This window comes from Nothoprocta perdicaria, unplaced genomic scaffold (assembly GCF_003342845.1).
Source record: "Nothoprocta perdicaria isolate Ctin4 unplaced genomic scaffold, notPer1 scaffold_33, whole genome shotgun sequence".
NCBI lineage: Eukaryota > Metazoa > Chordata > Aves > Tinamiformes > Tinamidae > Nothoprocta > Nothoprocta perdicaria.
In genome coordinates this window covers 630532-640492 of record NW_020455566.1, presented here as the reverse complement: position 1 = coordinate 640492, position 9961 = coordinate 630532, and the positions used below count along the sequence as shown (strand labels likewise).

Here is a 9961-nt window from a genome sequence, read left to right as displayed (position 1 = left end):
ACAGCAAGCAGAAATGCAGCAAAGAGAGGAGTACGCATGATTGAGGGAAGAGCTTGTTTGTTAAAACAGACCAAAATTCACCTGTGTGGAAAAGAAAGATGGTTCCAATTTACCTCACCTGTAGCCTATCTCAAGTACTTAGGAAGGGAATGCTGTGAAATAGTTAAGGCTAAAGGCTCTGTGGTGCTAGTGTTGAGCCTTGGTGTACATCCTTCTTGTCTCTCCCGGGAGTTTGAGCCTCTTCCAAGCACATGCTCACATCAATGGACAAGTGTGGGACCCTGGCACCAGGGGTGCACAGGTATGTTTGCTTCTGGGCATTTGGGGGGTTTCATGTTTTTTTTTCCCCCATCGCTCTTTTCTTCACTCAAACTTCATGTCTTTTCATCACTCATGATCCCTGTTTGCCAAAATGATGGGGCTAGGTTGCTATGTGGAAAATAAGCTTTAGCTGTGAGTCCAGTTGTACTCTGCATTCATGGTGATACAAATGGAAGGAGGAGCTGCTTTTATACACGTAGTTTATCCCTTTCTCTGCTTTATTGTCCTTCGGATGCATTAGGACTAGATTTATTGGTGTATTATTTAATTTGACCTTAGCTTCAGGCATTATCTGCTCTCATTCTATTTTTAACAAACAACCTGAACTTTGTATATTATTTCTTGAACTAAAGGCTCAGGCCTCCCTGCTGTCATATTTGTGAGTGTTTTGCAATCTAAGGCTTGAAAGATAAAGCCATTAACCCAAGTCCTGATGATTTCATGGTTAACACCAAAGAATTACGGGCAATGCATCACACTGTATCTCGCATCAAGGGCATGGAAATGTTCCTTCCTGTGCCAGAGCTGACCAGTTATACCCGGAACACATCCAACACCTGATGACAATCCTCGGTAGTACCAAAGGAATCGGTATGGGCATGAATCGTTTGGTGTCATTACCAGCAGGCTCTGAATCCCAGTGGATTCAGAGGAGGCTGACACACTTGGTACCAAAATCCTCTGCTTTGAGTTTTTCCTGAGAGCTGGTTTGGCAGCTGTTACGAGCTACAGGACTTTTTACCCAGCTTTCTGGGTGCCACCTGCACACCATACTCCTGTGCTGGGGAAATCTTCTTCAAAGAAGCTCTTAGCAAGCACAGAACCCACCTCCCTTCCCACTGTGCCCACGGAGGGTAGAAAAGCAGGGAAGGCCCCACTGAATCGGGATGAAGTCTGTCCCTTTCTACGAGGAGGGGAGGGATTGGGGGCTGCTGTCTGGGGCAGGTTGGAGGGCCTCCAAACTGACGCTGATTTCTTGAGGCACCTCGCTCTGACCTGCCAGGTATAATCTTGGCAAGGCAAAGGGATCCAAGTCCAACAAGAGTGAGGCTAATCTGCAAAAACACCTCCTTAGAGAGCAGGGCTTGGGCTCTCCAGGCCTGCTGCCCATCTCTTGGAGAGGGACAACTCCCCTGGAGAGCAAGCAGAGACACCTCCTTGGAGCGGAGGAATGTGGATCTCTGGGCACGCGTGCTCCTACAGTAGCACCACGCGACCCAGCTCAGCATCTTACTGCACTCTCGTAATTGCACCCGTAAGCCTGGAGGTTGCTGGAAGCTGCCTGATTACCTAGGTATGCTGGCTGCCGTAGCCAGGAGGTAAGGCGCAGTAGCATTAGTTCAGTGGGAAGGTATGATTAAGTCACCGAGCTTTATGAGGAATGATATAGCCACGAGGAGTGAGTCATGGCTGCAAGTGAAATGCATCTGAACCAACAGAGAGAGAAACGGAAAGTCGCTGTCTCTGCAGCCCAGGTCCCTGGCTGAGTAGCACCGTTCTGAAAGAAATGTGAACTGGAGCTCACGGACCAAGAGAAAGCCCAGCTGCAAGAGAGCAGCCTCGCTGGGAATTAACCGAGCTCAGAAATAATATATAACTCTATAACTCTAACAGCACTGGCTCTCTTTAAATGCTGCCTTGGAAAAATAAATCATTTTAGTCCACTCAATAGCTGACAAGGCTCATCGGTGCCTTTAAGCTGCGTGTTGCCCTCTCTTCATGTCCTTAATATCTGTTGTACTGTATTTGTACGTTGTACAATGCCACTATGCTCCCAGCACTGTTTTTGTGGTTATGGTTATAATGACTAACTAGTGAGGTGCCTTAGCCAGAGCGGTGGCGGTCTCCATCACTTAATACAAGAACCTCAGCCTTCTCTAGCCCATGGGCAAGTAATACGCTCTAAGTCCAGCTGTATTTGGCTTTCTCTGCCAATCTGGGTTGAAAGTGGTGACAAACTTGGTGTATTCCCCCAATCTTGAATCCATGAGTAACACCAAATGATTTTGTGGGCAGTGTGCTGTGAATCCACAGCTTAAACTTCAAAACAACATTGGGTGGTTTCTCTACAAGATGGTCTTGCTCAATGAGGAGCCTGTGGCAGGCAGTGGCCCTTTATATTGGACAGGCAGTCATTTTGTCCCTAAAAGCTATGAATTTTTGACAGTGGTTGATCACTTGCTGTTCACAACACACTTATTTCCAGTGTTTCCCAACTTTTATTTCAATTTCTAGCCACTGGAAATTTGAACCACACAGTCATCTGTGCTAATGTGTCACCACCCACCCCAACTAACATTGCAAACAGACTTAGTTCTGCTGTTTGCTGGCAGCTCAAGCTCCTCTTATGGAAGATGTCATTAGCAAGTGCCTCCTAGTCACTTAGAAAATAAATCTTTTTAAAGACTTTGCAAATCTACTCTAGCAGTGTTGATTTGAAACAATTGGTGCTGGCTGCACTTTCAAAGAGCAGTGAAACAAGCTCTTAATAGGCTTGGGATCCCTTCAGCATTTCTGGGCACTTGTTTCACCACAACCCCATGAAAAACAGGATATGCTTATATGCCAATACTTCAGCCTGGGAATCAAATCCACACTGGTTCTGCATTGCAGATGTAAAGTCAAGGGGCACAGTAAAATCATAGCGTGAGGGCACAGTCCTGCACAAAAGATGCTCCGGTTGCATAAAGGCCAAGTGAATTTCTAGAGCAGAGCATAATAAGAGCTGAAAGAAAGAAAAGTACAGAGGACAACACTGAAAATAAGCTTGATAAAATTAAGAAACCTAAGCTCGTTCCCTGTTTCGTTGATAGAATTTTTCCTAGAATGATCTCATAACAGTTAGACAAATAAATGCCTCACTGCTGGAGAGATGACCATCTGTCTGCCTTTCCCTGCCCTCCCGCTTGTGCTGCTTTTTCCATTAGTACTGGTGCCTTCAGGGCCTCTTTAAAGAGAGGCAAATAGGTTATGCAACGACATGTGCCGCACGCTGCAGCTGAGCACGGCATGGGATGTGGTCACCATAGACTTTCAGAGGCATCTCCAGAGGCATCCAAGGCGTGCATAGGGGCTGCTTACATGGGAAACACTTTCTCTGGGGGCCCAAAGTCTCTTTTCGTGCACACAGTGATAGTATCTACCTTTTCTGTGACACTTTCTGATAGTCCTCAAAGCCTTTGCTAAATGTGAGGTGGCAGCAATGATTCTTCATCATGATGGTGAACCAGGGAAGTAATTTGGGTTAAGCTACATGACTAGGCAGACCTGCGAATGCTCTAGGAATGAGTGTTTGATAACGGGAGCTCTTGGAGGTTTCATCGCTGGGTAGCTCGAAGGAAGAGAGATCGCTTTATGCCTTCTTGTGGGCGTGTGCCCTTAAGGAGAGTTTTAATGATTTGCCCTTTGCTCTGGCATGATGGGGGAAGGGGAAGAACTTTCCTTCTTCCCATAGAAAGGGATATCTCCTTTTTCCCATGGGACTACTTGAATGATAAAGGCAATTCTTCCTTTGCTGTGTGCCCCACTATGAACATGACCTCGGTGGAGACAGCCTCCATTTTTCTTCTGCATTTAGGATTGTTTCAGATTGTTCTGTATTAAAATGCCACAATTTCTAGCCCCTTCAGCCATGCTTTTCATATCATCCCACTGCTTTTTGGTAGAGGAGGTAAAGCAGAGATCCTAACTGAGAATAAGCCTGTCCTATGGTGAATGACAGCTGCTATGTGAGGCATAAGTTCTCTCCAAGTCAACTTCTTGACTCGTGGTGTCAATTTATATAGTGGAAAATATTTATAGGAGACAGGATACTCGATGGCAGATCTGTAGGTGAAGTGCTGGGAATCTAGATGATCTTCCACGGAGTTCTATACAGAGAAGATAGTCAGTTAAGCTGCTGTATTCTGTCTTCTACCTAGAATGAAATCCTCTCGGGGTGCTTGTCCCACATCTCCCATTTCCTCTGCACCTTCATTTCCCAGCAACCAATGTCTTGATCTCTCCCATAGATGTGACAATGTTCCAGGGGCCAGGTGAGGTGTTCTGGAAATCCTGATGACCAGAGTCTCCCCTCTAATTAAACACCAGTAGTACAAAGCTAAGTCAGTCCCACAAGAGGCAAGACTTCTAAAAAGCACCAATCCTTCAGATGTTGATATGCGGGAAAGCACACTACAGGGCTTAATAGATAATAATCTCCTTTACTTTTCTGAAACAGCCAACTGAGGTTCACAGACAGTTCTAGCTCTGTCCCAGATTTAAAGAAGAGCAGGTCTCATTTCTCATACAGTTTCTGGGTTTTCAGGGTCTTGATAATTCTCTGAAAACATGCCTCACTTCATTCTTGCTAACTTCTCTGGGATGTTACTCCCATCTTCCCGTGTCTCCTCCTGCCCAGATATCCCCTGCACTGTTCAGTGCAGATTCCATACTACACTGCCCTCTCATGGAGCAGCAGGGATTTGTTGCTCCTGACTTTCCCTCTGTCCCTGGGAAATGGGAAGAGGGAGGGATACTAGATGTTGAGATGTGGGGAGGTTGTTTTGGAAAAGGAGGGGGGATTCTTGCCTAGAGTTCTCTCAAGAGAAGTGACTCGTGCAGCAAAGATCCATCCCTCTATAGCAGTTCCTTCATAATTTCTATAGCAGTTCCTTCATCTAATTCTTATTCTGAGAATAAGAGAGTTCAAGTGGCCAGAACCACCAGGTTGGGAGATAAAACGGATACAGGCCTTGTACCAGGAGTGGCACAAGAGAAGAATCACCTAATAGATGGTAGCACTTGAGGAGAAAGGGCCGTATCCTGGAATGCAGTAGCGAAGGCTGGCAAGCTCTTTGCCAAGTTGTCGGGCTGCTAACTGCAAACACGCTGTCTCCCTTGTTTCAAAAAGATGATGTTTTGTCTGACATCTGTAAACCTCTGACCACAAAACAGATTGTCACAAGTAACGGTGTCCTTCCAATATGAATTATCCTGTAATCCCAAGAAACGTGCGAGATGTCTCTCAACTGAAGTCCCAGCACTGGGAGAGCAGCCCTGCTGCCCGCACTGCTGGGACTGCAGCTCTTCTCTGTGCGCAGGGGTCTGTCTGCCTGGTATCTGAAGTGGGAAGATGACCCCGGTCCAGGTGATACCTGTTCTTCTTAGGGACAGCTGGAGCTGCTGCTGCAGGAAGGGCAATGCGTAACGCTGCCTCCAGCTGATGCACGGTTTGCGTTTGCCAAGGCCATTTCCTGCTGCTAAGGCAGGACAGAAAGAGTTGGCAGAGGAAAGGAGAGAAAACAGTTTCCTTCCATCGGTAGCTTTTCAACACTTTTTATTTGAATGGGAAGAGTTCAAGAAGCTCAAGTTCTCTAGAAGCTCTTGAAGCCCTGCGACAAAGCAGCCTCTGCTTTCAAAACCGAATTCTCCAACTGCTGCCTTAGCTGTCGCTTTACATTTTTGTAGCTTTATGCTGTAGGAAGGGGAATATCAGCTGCTCAAAAGGCAGGTTTTATTAAAGCTTTCAGACTGGGCATCTTTGACAGCCCTTCTCCCGATGGGGCTAGTATTTTTTATTGATGTAATGGGAAAGCTTCTTTCCCCTCAGATGTCTTTTTAATATGTCTTGTCTCATTCTATCATGGAATTAGAGAAATGAAAGACGGAAAACACCTGTGAGGTCATGAGAGCCCTGCCTGTGCTCAGCAGGGCTGAATCGGAACAGGCAGATCCATTACAGCCCCGCCACGCTTCATGCAGTAGCCACCAGTCCTGTGCTTGAAACTGAAGAAAGTGTTTAATTCGGGTACAATGCAAAATATCCTTCATCTCAGCTTTGGTTCCCTAAGAACTACTAAAACCTATAGCAAGGTAAGGCAATTCCCTCTTATTTCAAGAATCTCATGACAAAACAGATGAATCTCTTGGAGGTTGAGAGACTGGGAGCTTTGATTACCTTATATGCCATTCTTATACAGATTTCTGCTTTTTCTGGGTTGTCAGAGTCATGTGGTGCTGAAGATCCGTCCCAAGAACACATCCTCCTCACCCCTGTACTGTAGGGGACTGAAATTTTCAGGCCAAGGTGGCTGAAGCCTCCTCAATTAGCTGGGGAGCAGTGACTTTTTGGGGTATAGAGTCACAAATCCCTGTTTTGGGCTGTATTCTGGTATCTTGTCCTGGAGAGGATGGCTTTCCAAGATGTGGTGATCTCTGCCTACCCTCTTGGCACAGAAGCAGAGGAGGTGATTCCTTTGTCACCTCACGTGAGTTTCATTCTTATGTCCTCTCTTATGTCTATAAAAATCAGCACTGAAATCACTGAACCCAACACAAGTGCAGGACTAATGTGGAAAAAACATGAAGACCAGAGCACAAGTTGCCTCTGCTCTGTGCAGGCAAAGCAGATGCATTTATCATCCACTGACTGAAAGTACTTCCAGGCTTCATCCCCACCCCTGTTTCACAGAAGGACATCTCTATAGGAAATAGGGTTACACTTGACCAGTGCAGCAGTGCCCCAAGGAAGGAATAATGCTCCAGGCCACGCTCATGCTCCTTTACTGACTTTCTGCTGTATATATGAGCGGTGCACAGAGCTGAGAGAGGGAAATAAACGCAGCTTTGCAATCGGAGTCCAGGAAAATGATATAATTCTGTGTTTTGCTTTAACTCTGTGATTATAAACGTACAGGCACCTACATGACTAATGCCAGGAGACATAATTCAAGTCACCTCTCCCACTGTAGGGGAAACAGAAAGCTGGAGGGCCTGCTCTTTAAAGACAGCCCTTAAAGGCTATTTTTAAACAATGACTCTTGCTTGGAATCCTGCCCCTGCTCCCGAGTCCCCGGGCACTGTTGAACAGTATAAACACCAGTGAAAGCCAGTTCAAAACCAAATCATTTCTGCACACACTATGCGAGGCCTCTGGGCCAGGTCCCGTCTTCCTCTTTCATCTGCGATGCTCTCAGGGTCTACAAGAGCTTCACTAGCAGCTTTCCATGGGAGCTGGTGGCACACGGGATGCTGACGTCTTCCATTAGCTGCTTGGGCAACTTCTGCCACTGTCAAGCTAATGTGTCCCTAAAATCACATTTTCCATGGCCCCAGCCCCCACTCTAGGTAGGCCCCCACTCTACCCTTCCTCTTCATGTCCAGCCAGAGTATCTCAGCATCGAGATCCTGGTCTCGCACCAACCCCTGTGTGTCAGAAACCTGCAAGCCCTCTCTAACATACCAGGAGTGCTGGGTTAATCTACTGGGTTTCCTCAGGCCCTCTCTGCAGAGGGGTAGGCGGGATCCAGCCTTCTGTTTGCTAACAGCTGAATGCTTCAAATTAAGTTGTTTTACAGGTAAGCTCAAAGGTAAGGTTATAAAGGAAACCTTTGGCCAAGCCAGGATCTAGACCTAATAATCCTGTCTCAGAACTGTATCTGGATCATAACATGCTCTATCTGCTGGTCTAAATCTTCTCTGGGAAGAATATTCAAAGCAAGGATCTGGAAAATCAAAGCTTAAACAATAAGATGGATCTCTAAAAATACCCTGTCCTGGTGTTATAACCCATGTTTGATAAATGCAAAGAAAATATTAATGCTGAGAGACATTAAGAAGAAAATAATGACTGACATCTCTCCCTTATCCTCAAAGGACCCTTCTTGTTAACTAGGAGGAGTGCTGCGAGCAAGGACTTAGGACTAACCCTGCTGATGTCTAGTCGAAACATCTTCCTTCGTGCTCTCCTCCGTTTGCATCTTGCTGGGAGGTGACCAGCTCCTCCTCCTCCCGTTGCAGCTGGCCTGGTCATGCTGCCCTCCCTTCGCAGTCTGGGGAAGAAAGAGGGTTATTCTGGAGCGCTTTCAAGGACCTGGGGAAGTCTCCTGCTGTGCTCTGCCTTGGCCTCTGCTTGCTGCAGCAGTGGCGAGGTGCCCGGCCGCGCAGCCGGGGTGATGCGACTCCAGCAGCGCCCACCTCTGCGCTGTGTGCTCTGCAGATATTGCCCTCAGGAGGCCTCAGCACCCTTCTGGGTGCAGCACGTGTGAATAAGTGACTAAAAATACCGACGTATTCAAAAGTGAGATAATTTCAGATGGCATATCCAAATGGTATTTTGAAATCTGAAGCCAATTTTGCTGGAAGATACATATTTGCCATCAGGAGGGAAAGGACTGAAATCTGCTGCCTGAACTCCCACAGCACAGGAAAGCAAGAAACACTCTGAAATCTCTTCTGAAGCAACTTCTGCTTTTCCCCTCTACAGATGAAACTCCTTATTTTCCTGTGCCTGTCATGTGTGAATGTTGTTATCAATGTTTAAGTCACACTTAGCTCCCAATTTAACTTAAAGAAAAAGAAAGAAAGAAAGAAAGAAACCCTCTTTAAAATGTTCTTTAAAGACTTTACCAAATAACTCTCCATCATCTGTATGTGTAAGTGGACATATACAGGCATGGATGTTCCACATAAGCAAAGACTTATGCTATTCCATGTAGATCACTAAGGTGGGCACTGACACACTGCCATGGACTAGCCACGATCCTGAGCAGAGACTTGTCCCAAACTGACGCTCCAGAAGAGAACTACTACCTATGCCTGTGCAGGCAGACACGTTTGCATTTATATCTTGGATTTTGAGAGTCATAGAACTGTAGAATCATTATGTTTGGAAAAGGCCTTCAAGGTCATCAAGTCCAACTGCAAACCCTTCAACACCAAGCCTGTTAAACCATGTTCCTATACATGGTGATATACATATTCCCTGAATACTGCTGGGGACAGTGATTCCACCTCTTCCTTGGACATCTCTCCTGTTGCAGCCTCTGAAAGAGCTGCCCATGACGAAATGTGGTCTTGCAGCCCTAATGCAGCACCTCTGTGGAGACCTCCCTTTCCTTTCTTTGATGGGAGTTTCAGCACCTGAGAGGAGCATGGAGGAGGTCTAAGCAGCTTTGTGGCTGAGATGAGGTGCCCTGAGCACGCTCTGAAGTTGAGGGACCGCCCGTTGGCTGTTAGGCACATGCAGGTCAACACACCTTGGCTCAAGCAGGGCAGCCCTAGGTGTCCGTGTGCCACGCGTGCGTGCGGCTGCGCTGCCCTGAAGGAGAGGGGACGTGGGGAGCACGGCCGCAGGGCGGCTGTGCCTTCGGCCGCAGGTGCTGAGCTCAAATTTCAGCCCAGATAAGACTGTGCGCACTGGCGGCTGGTGCGCCTTCTGTTCACACCCCGCCTTGCTCCCTGATAAGGAGCTTGTGCCCTTTGTCTCCCACCTTCCTTTCTTCTCTGGATAAGCCTGGTGTTGTTCTTCTTTCCCAGTCCAACAAGAGGGTCGAGCGCTTATGCTCCGACCCATTGCACCTTGATACAGAAATAGATATAGACCTTAGATGGAGGAACAAAGATGGAAAATCTGTTTATTCTTTGTGCCAGGGATACCTGGAAATGCATCTTAGTTCATTTTCCTTGGTTTCCCTGAAATCTCTCTCCGTTCTGAACTTGGTGCGAGAGTCGTTGGCTGATCTCCACTATTTGAGATGGCTCTGCAGATGAATCCTGCTGTGATGGTGTTGCAAATGCCAACACGCTGGAGGTATCCCATTATCTTGAGGGAAGATGACATTATCTCCTCTCATCATCATTCCACCGAGCCGCACGGTCT

General features: G+C 46.9%; 1 long non-coding RNA gene across 1 annotated transcript; it reads left to right on the top strand.

The window, feature by feature from the left end:
- Positions 1–226: 226 nt before the first annotated feature.
- LOC112950812 lies at positions 227–8967 on the top strand. The gene is made up of 2 exons (XR_003250080.1): positions 227–301; positions 8101–8967. It is a non-coding gene; the product is annotated as an uncharacterized LOC112950812 (long non-coding RNA).
- The last annotated feature ends 994 nt before the right edge of the window (positions 8968–9961 follow it).